The sequence below is a fragment of the Macaca mulatta genome, chromosome 3 (genome assembly GCF_049350105.2).
Source record: "Macaca mulatta isolate MMU2019108-1 chromosome 3, T2T-MMU8v2.0, whole genome shotgun sequence".
Taxonomy (NCBI): Eukaryota; Metazoa; Chordata; class Mammalia; order Primates; family Cercopithecidae; genus Macaca; species Macaca mulatta.
The window spans coordinates 41148173-41161989 of NC_133408.1; the positions used below are offsets into that span (position 1 = coordinate 41148173).

Consider the following 13817-nt stretch of genomic DNA (forward strand, 5'->3'; position numbering starts at 1 on the left):
TAATTTTTGTATTCTTAGTAAAGATGGGGTTTCACCATATTGGCCAGGCTGGTCTCAAACTCCTGACCTCATGATCCGCCCGCCTCGGCCTCCCAAAGTGCTGGGATTACAGGTGTGAGTCGCGGCACCTGGCCTACTTTACCAGTTTTGTTCCTGAATTAAACCTGTTATTAATATCAATAATGTCAATCAGTGCCATTTCATTCACCATATGACACACACACACAAAGCACTTCATACTCGCTCCACCTATCTGATTTTCTGCAATGGCCTCAGTGTTCCCCATCTTACATGAGAGGCACAGAGAAAGATAATGACTTCTCCAAGGTTTTGTAATTCACAATCAGTGGCAGAACCAACTAGCCCAACCAGGTCTGGCCAAGGCTTGTGTTTCAGCCACACCACCTGGTTGCTGCCCCTAAGGTTCAATGGGCAAGTAACAGATCACTCCGATTGCAGAGGCTTCAGAAATGCCTTCCGCCATAGTACAATGGACGGTTCGCTCTCAGGAGGGGAGGCAGGGGTGGGAATCAGCACACAGTTCTGCTCGGTTTCTCATGCAGGGCACAGACTATGTATTTTGTGCCTTGCTTTGCAGGTGAAATGTCTCCTGCTCCCTGTACAACATCTTTCTTTGTCTTCTCCACATAAAAGTACAACTGAGTTCCTCAGGGGCAGGCAGTGATCACTGCCCTGTGCCACACCTGACTGATGTACCAACAGGTGGACACACAGGCTCTTCTCTTATGGCCCAGGCTGCCCCCATCTCCTAAGCATCGAAAACTACACACAGGATTTGCAGAACATTAATGACATGGAGGTGACTGCTTCATCTCTGTTGAAAACTTACTGCAGTGTTGTAAAGAAGAGAATTCAGGAAAAGCTGAACATTTGAGGCTGGCTGGCTGTAATCTTCAGCTGCTGAGAAAGCCTCAGCTGCTCGGTTCCACTGTGGAAATCCAACTCCTCCCTCAAAGTCCAACTCAAGTACACCTCCTCTGCGGTGCCTGCCCCTTCCTCCCTTTCACAAGCACGTGCTCCCTCTGCAGTCCCAGAACATTCTATCGCCACCTCTGGAGCCACACTGTCCCAGCCGACAGCCAGCTCAGTGCACAGCTGCCTCTCCCTGTGTGTACCTGCAGGTCCCACCTGGGCTGGAAGGCTGCCTCCTTCTCCTCCGCATAGAGGAGACACTCAGGACCTACTGAATGAGGGAGGGAGTGGATGAGCAAGATCAGCCAAGGGCCACAGGGAGTGGCCTGCAGCTCCCAGCAGGAACAGCCCCTGCCCTGCCAATCCGGAGGTGCTGGCTCTGTTCTCAGCAGGGCTGCTAAAAGCTCCCTTATAACAGCTCTAGGCCACAACGACCAACTTGGTGTCAGGCCCTAGAGACACCAAAAATTGTAACAAATAAAGAGGCCGGGTATGCAGCATGCTGGTTAAAAGCACAGGCTTCAGAGTCAGAGCTTGAATTCCACTTATTAGGTGACGTTGAGCAAGTTACTCAATGCATCAATCTCATTTTGTCACCGGCAGAATGAGGACATTATCCGCCACACAGTGTTGCTGAAAAAGTAAGAGAGGTGACAGACGCAAAGTGCTTGGCACTTACTTACTCTTACTGGTTTATTACAAAGAAAAGAACACAGGAACAGCCAAATGCAAGAGATGCACAGGGCACACCACGGGGCAGAGAGGTCGGGGCTCCCATGCCGTCCCTGGAAGTGCCACCTCCCCAGCACCAAATGAGTTCACCAAACCAGAAGCTCTCCAAACCCAATATTTAGAGGGTTTTGTGGAGTTTCCATAACATAGACATGATGAAGTCATTGGCCACCCGTGACTAGCTCAATCTCCAGCCTATCTCGTCTCCCCTCCCAGAGATAGGGGTGGTGCTGATATGTCCAACTCTTTACTCATGACTCATCTTTCTGGCAACCAGCCCTAATCCTGAACCTGTCCAGGGGCCTGAAGCCACCTGTCATCTCATTATCATACAAAAGACACTCCTATCACCTCAGAGATTCCAAAAGTCTGAGAAGCTCTTGTGTCAGGTATTGAAACCCCACAATATTGTACTATGTATCCCACTATCACAATACTTTTTTTCTGAGACAGAGTCTACCTCTGTTGCCCAATTTGGAGTGCCGTGGTGCGATCTCAGCTTATGGTGCGATCTCAGCTCACTGCAACCTCCACCTCCCAAGTTCAAGCAATTCTTGTGTCTCACCCTCCTGAGTAGCTGGGACTACAGGTGTGTGACACTACAACTAATTTTTGTATTTTTTAGTAGAGACGGGGTTTCACTGTGTTGGCCAGGCTGGCCTTCAACTCCTGGCCTCAAGTGATCTGCCTGCCTCGGCCTCCCAAAAACCTGGGATAAGTCATGAGCCACCATGCCTGACCTCACTATCACAATAATTATACTGAGAGGATGGGGGAGAAAAACGTGGGCAACAGGAGGAGGGGAGAGGGTAAGCAACCTGAATCCTTGTCTTCCACAGTAGGACATCTCCCTGTCTTCCACACAATCTAGAAGAACCAGCTAAAACATAAACACAGTAACCTCCAAGGAGCAGGGATCAGGGTGGAGAAGGGTAAGGTAGGGGATTGCTGGGTTTTGTTCTAAGCCTTGTTAATTTCTGACTCTTAGAGCTGCATGCCTGTACAACTTTGCTAAAAATGAATATTTACCTGTAATCCCAGCACTTTGGGAAGCCAAGGTGGGCGTATCACGAGGTCAGGAGATCGAGACCATCCTGGCTAACACGGTGAAACCCCATCTCTACTAAAAATACAAATATTATCCAGGCGTGGTGGCGGGCACCTGTAGTCCCAGCTACTCAGGAGGTTCTGGCAGGAGAATGGTGTGAACTCAGGAGGCAGAGCTTGCAGTGATCTGAGACCATGCCACTGCACTCCAGCCTGGGTGACAGAGCGAGACTCCATCTCAAAAAAAAAAAAAAGAGTATTTAATTTTTAAACAAAATCTGATACTTGACCAACAACAATAGTATATTAAGTGATACGGTTTTTTGGGTTTTTTTTGGAGAGAGGGTCTTGCTCTGTTGCCCAGGCTGGAGTGCTGTGGTACAATTCTAACTTACTACAGCCTCAAATTATTGGGATCAGGTGATCAACCTCCTGAGCAGCTAGAACCACAGGTGTGCACCACCACGCCCAGCATTTTTTTTTTTTTTTTTTTTTTTTTTTTTTGGTAGAGGTGGAGGTCTCGCTATGTTGGTGGTCTTAAACTGCTGATCTCAGTGGATCCTACTGCCTCAGCCTCCCTAAGTGCTGGGATTACAGGTGTGAGCCACCACACCAGGCCCAAGTGGCGTATTCTAAAATTTTTTGGAATCCAACCACTTTGAAAATGTATGGAGAGCTATAAATCGTCTCCCCATAAACACACATGGATGCATATACACAAAATTGTTGCACAGGATTTTGGGGACTTCATAAATTTCTGAAAGCCAGGTTAAAAACCTTAGGATTATAGATTCTGGTTTCTTTTTTTTTTTCTTTTTCTTTTCTTTTTTTTTTTTTTTTAAGATAGAGTCTCGCTTTGTCGTCCAGGCTGGAGTGCAGTGACGTGATCTCGGCTCACTGCAAGCTCCGCCTCCCGGGTTCATGACATTCTCCTGCCTCAGCCTCCCGAGTAGCTGGGATTACAGGTGCCCGCCACCATGCCTGGCTAATTTTTTGTGTTTTTAGTAGAGGCAGGGTTTCACCATAGCCAGGATGGTCTCAATCTCCTGACCTCGTGATCTGCCCTCCTCGGCCTCCCAAAGTCTGGGATTACAGGCGTAGCCACCGCGCCCGGCCCTAGATTCTGGTTTATTAAAGGAAATGTATTTCAAGTCAGAGCTTGTCATTTATTGCACAGGAAAATGAAAACTTCATTTAAAAAATCAAAAACACCCACATGATAAAATGAGGTCCTGCGTGGTTTTAAACTACTTGGTGACCACCTTCAGTTGTTTTCTTGACCACGGGATGCACCTAATTCCTAACTATGAATAAAGGTGCAAACATTGTTTATTGTGCTTTTGGCTTCAGCCTTGAAAAAATCAGATTCTCTCAAACTCAGGAATGTGAGTCGCTGTTGGGTTGATGCAGCTGTTTCCATTCTAGAAATAGATCTGGAATCATGTACTTTTGCCCATGAAGAGTCCTTTCTGTAAAACTTGAAAAGGCAAGGTCCCAAATTCCCCATATGGGTGTTTCTTCCAGTAGAAGAATGACTCTAATGACTTCTTAGCAAAACTTACATAATCAGGGCAGGCCATCAAAATACTCCAAAACACAAAGTTTAGCTCCGTTTCTTGTGGACCTGTCTCCACTGCTATCAATCTCACCAACAGCCTCACATCAAGTCAGAGGAACGGTTTTTTCATTTAAGAAGGATCTTCATTGCTGGGTGTGGTGGCTCACACCTGTAATCCCAGCACTTTGGGAGGCCAAGGCAGGCGGATCATGAGGTCAGGAGTTTGTGACAAGCCTGGTCAACATACTGAAACCCCGTCTGTAGTAAAAATACAAAAATTAGCCAGGCTTGGTGGCATGTGCCTGTAGTCCCAGCTACTCAGGAGGCTGAGGCAGGAGAACTGCTTGAACCCGGGAAGTGGAAGTTGTGGTGAGCCAAGATTGCACCACTGCCCTGCAGCCTGGGCAAGAGAATGAGACTAGGTCTCAAAAAAAAAAAAAAAAAAAAAAAAGGGATCTTCATGTTCCTGCCAATTTGCAAAAAAGAAAAAAAAATTGGTATCTGTTAACCAGAGGCAATGAAAAGCACTTCCCAGGCTGCTGTAGTAAGTGGATCAGTAACTGTGGTGGGAGATTCCAACCCCCGAGACCTGTGACTATGTCACGCAGCAAAAGGGCTTTGCCACAGGCCTTAGGAGGAGTATCCTGGGCTACCCAGGGAGGTCCAGTCTAATCCCATGAGCCTCTAAGAGCATAGAACTGGCCAGGCATGGTGGCTCACGCCTGTAATCTCCACACTTTGGGAGGCTAAGGCAGGCGGATCACGAGATCAAGAGATGGAGACCATCCTGGCTAAAATGGTGAAACCCCATCTCTACTAAAAATACAAAAATTAGTCGGGCATCGTGGCGGGCACCTGTAGTCCCAGCTACTCAGGAGGCTGAAGCAGGAGAATCACTTGAACCTGGGAGGTAGAGGTTGCAGTGAGCTGAGATCATGCCACTGCACTGCAGCCTGGGTAACAGTGCGAGACTCCATCTCAAAAAAAATTTTAAAGTAGGGCATAGAACTTTCTCTGAGTGGAAGAACAGAAATGCACACAGGGGAACTGGAGAGCCTGACCAGGTCCCTGGCCTAGCTAGTCCTGAGCTGATGGGACCACGTGCAAAGACCAGATAGAGGCCTCAGGAGCTGAGGGCAGCCCCCAACAGATGACCAGCAAGGGAACAGACACCTCAGTCCTGCAACCACAAGGAACTATATTCGGCCAAAAGCGCTTGGAAACAATTCTCCAGTGAGGAATGCAGCCCAGCCCACACGGTGATTTTTGTCCAGTGACACCCACGTCAGACTTCTGCCCCACAGAACTGTGAGATGATACAATTTCAATTGTTTTAAGCCATTAAATTTATGGAAATGTGGTAAAGCAGCAACAGAAATGAATACAGTGATTTATGTGGAAACCACTAGAAGAGTGTCTGGCACCGTGTTGACACCTGACAAGCGTTTCCTGATTTCCTTACATCGCAAGGCAGGGCTGGCCACACTCCATCCAAAACAATAGATGATAGACTTGTTCTGACAAAACAGATTCAGTGAATTATAAATGGCCCAGAACACCTACAAATTTCAGGTTTCAGGTAAGTGATTGCCTTTCCTTTCACTTAGAAACCTCACAATGCTCATCTTACTGATAAACTCTAAGTACCAGGCAGGAGACTGAACACCAGACAAACCCAGCCCCAGATGCCCTGAGAGAGCCCATCCCAGCACTCACTCCGCTGCACTGAAATGATGTCCAGGTCAGTTTATCCCACTAGACCAAGAACTCCAGCTCTCCATGTGTGAGTCACCAGTGCTGCCTCTGCATCGCTGCTTCTAGGATGGTGCTTCTGCACTTCACAGGAAATCTGTATCAATGTTTGTCAACACTATATATGACAGTGTAACTTAATGTCTGCACAGAAAACATCAATTCTTTGAGGACCAGGGCCGGGTTCATTAGCCTTTGTCCTCCCACTGCCACTGTCTGGGACACCAGAGGCACTCGGTAGAAGTTGCTGAAGAGAAAGTAAAGGCAGAGGAGAGACAGGAAAGCAGGACCAACACTGCAGACACAGATTCTGACGTGGCTGGAGGAGAGACAGGGTAGAGAAACTTCCTGGATGCTGGAATGGGGTTCACTGTGATACCTGCTGCTGAATTTCAAATGTCAAAAGTGGTGCTTTGCTGACCTTGACCTCTGACTGCCCTTTAGCTTTCCCGACCTCAACACAGGGCACTTAGAAACTGCTGTGTCAAGAAATTACGCTTCATTAAGGCATGGGAATGTTATTTACATGGACATTCATTACTGCATTTTTTACATGCGAATGTAAATAATTGAAGAGATTGTTAAAGACTAAATCATGTGCATTCAATAACTTTGTAAAATATTAATGATAACTGAAACACAAATTTTGATATTCCCCCAAAATGCTAAAATATAAAAAATACTGGCCAATTAAAGATAGAAAACAATCGTAATGAAGCTCCCCAACAGACACATTAAAACTTCTCTGTACATTAAACATTTGGGATTTCAAAGGAAAACCCAGATTCATTCCATTCTTAATATGGCATTTAAAAAAAAATCTTAGGTAATACAATATTTCATTTAAAATTTACAAAATTCCATTACATTCATGATTTCATTTTTCCTCAAAACAATCTCCTGAGTTAGGCAGAACAGGTATTACTAACAACTAACTCCATTCTACAGGTAAGGGAATTGAAGTTCAGAAAGCACTTGGACTTAACAAAAGCTTTAATAGGGCCACATATCGAAACCAAATCTTCTGCTCAAAAGAACTAGAAGAAGTTATCTTTTACATATTATTCATACTTACATCCTGTCAATATCCAACAATGTTTTGAAGTCGCCTGCAATAATAGACACCTATCCAATAAAAACATTAAAATGAAAAACGGGGGGGGGGGGGAACAGCAGGTGACATGGGAGACAGAGGAAGGTAGATAGCAAAGACTGAGACTTACAATCTAAGAAAACTTCATCTCTGGCCTTCCAGTTCCAGGCAGATAATACTAAAGGAAATAACATGGTTTATAGACTCATCAACTGACAAAAGAGAGGTTGCATCAGTTCTTAACTATGAAACACTCCTAGCAGCCATAGCAAATCTCTAGGACAACATATCAATGGCATCAAAGCAAGAGTATACTTCAGTGATAGAGTGAATTAAGTTCCCTGTTTGGGACCCAGGCCAGGGCTAGAGAAAAGAACTCTGAAATGCAGAGCTCAAAAATGTATCCTCTGTCAGCCAGGTGCAGTGGCTCACACCTGTAATCCCCAGCACTCTGGAAGGCCGAGGCGGGCAGATCACGAAGTCAGGAGATGGAGACCATCCTGGCTAGCACAGAGAAATCCTGTTTCCACTAAAAATACAAAAAATTAGCCAGGCGTGGTGGCAGGCGCCTATAGTCCCAGCTGCTTGGGAGGCTGAGTTGGAGAATGGAGTGAACCCAGGAGGTGGAGCTTGCAGTGAGCCTAGATCCTGCCACTGCACTCCAGCCTGGGCAACAGAGCAAAACTCCGTCTCCAAAAAAAAAAAAAAAAAAAAAAAAATACATTATATATATGTGTGTGTGTGTGTGTGTGTGTGTGTGTGTGTGTGTGTGTGTGTATATCCTCTGTCTTCTCCATACCCATGTGTTCCCTTCTGTGAGAGACTTCCTTACACCACTGCTGGGAAGAGAATTTTTCTCTGCTATATTTGCTTGGAAGAATTAAAGGTGTAGGGCAAAAATTCTTGGAAATTATGTACTTTACGATCCTCAAAAGTGAGAAAAATGAACCCCAGAAGAGAAGGCCTTCCAGGAAAATTCCAGAGCCGAAGGTAGACCCAGTACATTGTTTTTGTTTTGAGAGGAAGTCTCACTCTATGGCCCAGGCTGGAGTGCAGTGGAGCCATTTCACTCACTGCAACCTCCGCCTCCTGGGTTCAAGCTATTCTCCTGCCTCAGCCTCCTGAGTAGCTGCGATTACAGGCACCCACCACCACGCCGAATCAATTTTTGGATTTTTAGTAGAGATAGGGTTTCATCATGTTGGCCAGGTTGCTCTCGAACTCCTGACCTCAAGTGATCAGCCTGCCTAGACCTCCCAAAGTCCTCGGATTACAGGCATGAGCCACCGCGCCTGGCCGACCTGGAAAGTTTTAATCAATTACTCTGAACCATGAAACAAACATTAGGAAGTAATAGAAAAAAAATTAATCTAAAAACCCTCCGGACAGTCAAAGAATTGCAGATTTAAAATAGTATGAATACTTGGATTCATGGTTTTGAAAAAGGACCTCGCATTTACCCGCATGTACAAACTGCCTGCCCACCTCTATCAGAGCATTTTTCAAGCTGTGCTACAGTTAACTATGTACTGCCCAAAGTTAATCTGTCCCTGCAGATCATAAGCTCTTAAAGACCAGGACTTCAGGAGAACAAGCAAAACTTCAGAGAGAAAGGAGCCACCGAAACAGAGTTCATAACAATGGGTCGGCAGGAACTGATGACTGGAGGTGCGCTGTAGCTTTGGGGTCTGGGACAGCGGAGGGCAGAGAAGGCAAAAGGGCCTGCATGACACGCTACAGGGCTAGGAGCATCAGCTGCGGTGATTAGTTCAGTTTTGTCTCGTATGCCTGTTACTTATACACCATCTCTTGTTCAGAAAGAACTTCAGGTTGAGTATTTGGACTCCTTGAGTCTTCTGCTGTTTGTCTCCGGGACGTTTAACAGTCTTAAAAGGGGAAAACTGTCCAGTTCGATTTTCCTTCCTGGGACATTACAGGTTTTTCAAAAGTTTGATGAAAGCATTCACTAAGGAGTGATTCCACTTTCTCTGGTGGCTGAGAAATACGCGTCTGAGGGGCAGCATCAGGTCTTCTCATCAAGCTGAGGTCGGAGTCTCCCCACCCACAGACCTCACCCTTGCTCTCCCCTCATAAATCTGACTTCTAACTGTAACTGCCTTGGCTTCATTCCGTGGGTGTGGATGCTCCTGCTTGAAACGCATTTTCCAGCCCGCCAAATTTTTGGGAGAGTTTCTTCCACTCTCCAAGCGCCGAGAGTTACAAAGTTCAATCTACCTTTCCAGATTTTTTTTTTCTTCCCATTACTAACGGAAGAAATCAAGAAACGCCAGGCAGAAGCGCCCTGCTCCCTCCAATCAGAACCCAGCCCGGGGCCAGAGCAGGAAGTGCGGCGGTGGGACGCGCAGTGATAGCCCCTCGCCCCCCTGGACCCGCCGGCCAGGGCAGAGGTCCGTGCGGCCGCTGTGCGACAGCTCCGGGCCCGCGCCTCTCGCTTCCTCCCGCCGGGCAAGTGAGAGGATAAACCATGGGGCGGGGGCAGCGCGCCCCCACCAACCGCGACCCTCGCGCACGGACCCCCACTACACGCGCGTCCCAGGCGGAGTCGACCCAGAGGAGCCACGGGGCAGCGCACAGCCCCACTAGCAGGGCGGCCAGGACCCACGCGCGCGGGTCCACGAAGCCACCTATATAGGTGACAAAACACTCAGGAAGCCGTCATGCGGGGCCGGGAAAGAGCCCCCACCCAGAGTCACGGACTCCCTCGTCCGAGGGTCCGCGCAGTCCCCTCGGTGAGTCTAGCGAAGCAGTCTCGCTGCGAGGGAGGTCGGGGAGGGCGGCGGAGTCTCCCACTCGCGGTGACCCGGACCCCGCCCCACGAGTGGGTCCTCGCAGGGCCCCCTCTACCGCACGTGGGGACCAGCCACGCCTCGGAGGACCGGGCAGAAGCCAGCGCCCGGGTCCATGCAGTGCACTCCGCGGCAGACGCGGGGAGCCGGGGAGCAGTGGGGACCTGCCGCCACCCGCAGGGCGACCAGGATCCCCGCGCAGGCCCATGCGGTATGGTAGCAGGCGCGAAGCCCCCGGTGCCACCCGAGGCCGAGACAAAGTCCAGGAGCAAGGACCCCGGATCCCGACCTCGGACCCTGAGGAGCCCAGCTCGGAGCTGCCACGCCCGGGGCAGAGACCCCGCTCGCTCTGGAGACCCCGTTGCCCGTCGCGCCGTCTCACCTCAGGCCGCCGCCTGGCAGCGCTCGCTCCTCGCCGCGGCGCCTGGGCCGACTGGAGCGCAGCTGAGCAGCCGACAGAGCCGCGGCAGCCTCAACAATGGAGCCCCGGGGCGGGGCGGCCGCCGCCGCTTCAGCCGGTGTTCCCCGCTCAGGATCCGGCTCGGATCAAGGAGCTGCAGCTGGCGCGGGGCTGCGGCCGGGACACACACCGTGCCGGTGCACACGGCCCCGCCCGCCTCCCGCCGCCCCGTCCCCAGCGGAGCCGGGCGCCAAGGGCCCGCCCCCCGGTCAATGGGGAGCGAGCCGTGTGGAGAGGTCGGGGCCTGGGGGAACAAATGGAGGTTGGGCGGGGCGGCGCTGGGACTGGGCGTGCAGGGTCCCGCGGGAGGACCGGACCCAAGAGCTGGTAGGATCCTGGCCTCCTAGAAGACCCAGCTCAACGTCCATCTGGAGTCTGCTCTACAGGACGCGCTCATCTCAAGCCCAGAACTCAGGCTTTTAGGGCAGAGAGCGAGAGAAAGGCTTGCTTTACAAAAAGTGAAACTGAGGTCCAAGGAATAGGATTGCCTGCTGCCCGAAGTCATGTAGTCCCATTCACTCGTTCACCTTGTCATTCAGCAAACAGTTGGAAGCAGGTATGCTGGGCGTTAGGAGTGAAGTAGGGCCTGTAATCCCAGCACTGTAATCCAGCACTTTGTGGGGCCGAGGCAGGTGGATCACTTGAGGCCAGGAGTTCGAAACCAGCCTGACCAACAAGATGAAACCCCATCTCTGCTAAAAATACAAAAACTTAGCCGATCGTGGTGGAGCGTACCCGTTGTCCCAGCTACCGGGAAGACTAAGGCAAGATAATCGTTTGAACCCGGGAGCTGGAGGTTGCAGTGAGCTGAGATGGTGCCAACTGCATGCGCTCTGGCCTGGGCGACAGAGTAAGACTCTGTCTCAAAAAAAAAAAAAAATTAATAGATGGGAAGTAGAAGCGAACTTAGGCCTTCCCTGAAGGAGCTCGGCCAAGGAGTATCTGAAATGTCTCTGCATCTCTTTAAGGTCTGATAAAGGAACCAGGAGCAAGCACTAATCACTTCCCTTTCCTGCCTCATAGCTTTCATGTGTTTGCTGTTCCCCGCCTGAAATGCCAAGTACCAATGGTGTTTATTTATTTATAGAAATAGGGTCTCCCTATATTGCTCAGGCTGGTCTCAACCTTCTGGCCTCAAGCTATCCTCTCATCTCAGCCTCCCAAAGTGTTGGGATTACAGGCATGAACCACTGTCTCCAGCCCTGATCGTCTTTAAAACGTCTTTCCTCATCTTATTTGAGCTTCCTGTTTCATGTGCCCCCACACATTGGTTTCCCTGTACTTCCATAGCTGCTCCTCGGTGGGTTCCGAGGACCCACCCCCTTCTCTGCCCAACTTGTATATGTCTGGACTCAGGCCAAATGCCCTTCCATTTGCAGTGGGCACTGCCACAGGAAATGTCATGCCCTTCCGGGCTTCACAAACCATCCACATGCTCTGCTGCCTGCCAGAGACATCCATCCCAGTCAGATGCCCAGCCCTGACCTTTCCCAAAGCCCCAGCTGGACACAGGGAAACATCTCAAATTGTCCGCGGCCAAAACAGAGTGGTTTCTTAATGCCCTAACCTGCTCATCCACATTCTTGTGATTCTCTGTAAACAGCCCCTCCATCCACCCAGCTGCTCAGGTGAAAATCTCAAATCCTCCTCCAGTCCTTCCTCCCCGAACCTCTCATGCAGCCCTCTGCCTTCCTAGGACGCTGAGCACCCCTCACTCCCAGCGCCAGCTGGGGTGCTGTCTGAGTGGCTGCCTCCCACGTGACATGAAGTGTGACCTCTCGCCCGATGTGGTGGCTTACACCTGTAGTCACAGCACTTTGGGAGACTGTGGCAGGCAGATCGCTTGAGGCCAGGAGACTGGGACCAGCCTGGCCAATATGGGAACTAAAATACAACAATTAGCCAGGCATGGTAATGCGTGCCTATCATCCCAGCTCCCCTACCCAGGAGGCTGAGGCAGGAAAATTGCTTGAACCTGGGAGGCAGAGGTTGCAGTGAGCCAAGGTCACACCACTGCACTCCAGCCTGGGCAACAGAGTGAGAATCTGTCACAAATTTAAAAAAAAAAAAAGAAGAAGAAGAAGAAGGAGAAGAAGTGTGACCTCTCTAAGGCAAGGGAGTGTCCCACTCTGATTCACTTCCATGTGTAAAACAGGACCTGCACCCTGAAGGCATTCACTCAGGGACGCTGCTGGGATGGGTGGATGCACGGTTAAGGTCTTCATGGTGGCTGGGGCTGACCCCATCCCCATCGCTCTTCCCACACACACCTGCACACTCATCACTCCCACGCTCACACCCACCACTGAAAGCCTGGCCCCTAATCTGATTTGCCTAACAAGGTCCCCAGATGAACAACACAGGCTTCCCTACCTCTCCCCTGCTAGGGCCCCACCGTGTTCTGGGATGTACTCAGGGATAAGGAGAACAAAACCTCAGGGAGTGAAAGGACATTCCAGGGTGCAGGCCTCTGCATCCCCCTCCATGCCCTCACCCTTGCCTGACACACCCTCACCCCTGCCTGACACACCCTCACCCCTGTACCTGGCCAGCTCCTACCAGCCCTTAAAGTCTCACCGAGTTCAGTGGTGGCAGCCACACCCTAAAGTTACTGACCCCCCAATGACCTATGCCCTTGCATAGTCTTCCTGACCTTGGGTACGAGCAAAACCGGTGACTGGCTTCTAACCCATAGAGCCTGCCAAAAGCAATGGGATGTCACTGTCACAGTGCATCACCTTCGCACACTAGAGAGAAAGGTTCCGCCTGCAGGCGCTCCAGGAGGGAGATGCTCTGCTGAGAAAGGACCTTTGTAGGAGCCCCGTAGGCAAGGAAGGAAAAAGCTGGGCCCTTGCCAAGCGGGTCCAAGCAAATGAATTCTGCCAATAACCTCGGCGGACCTGGAAATGTATTCTGCCCTGGTGGAGCCTCAGATGAGGATGCAGCCCAGCTGCTTAGCATGAGATCCCAAGCACAGGACCTGCTAAAATGTGCTCAACTCCTAGCTTGCCAAAATTGGCTTAAAGGTGTTTGTTACTTTAAGCTTCTAAGTTTTTAGTTATTGCCTATGAAAGTGTTAAAATATGAGACAATAACTTAGGTCCCCTCCCCATCACACACATTCTTCTTTCCGACATTCATCACAATTCTACTTATTGATTTCAAATCTCCCTCTTGACTGGATGCAGTGGCTCAGGAGTTCCAGACCAGCCTGGCCAACATGGTGAAACCCCATCTCTACTAAAAATACAAAAATTAGCTAGATGTGGTGGTGCAGTCCTGTAATCCCAGCTACTCGGAAGGCTGAGGCAGGAGAATTGCTTGAATCCAGGAGGCAGAGGTTGCAGTGAGCCGAGATGACACCATTGCACTCCAGCCTGAGTGACAAGAACAAAACTCTGTCTCAAAAAATAAAAGAAAAAAAAAGTCTCTTGC

General features: G+C 49.9%; 1 pseudogene; it reads left to right on the plus strand.

Moving 5' to 3' along the window:
- Window positions 1-9793: 9793 nt before the first annotated feature.
- On the plus strand, window positions 9794-10729 carry LOC100430579 (uncharacterized; annotated as a pseudogene).
- The last annotated feature ends 3088 nt before the right edge of the window (window positions 10730-13817 follow it).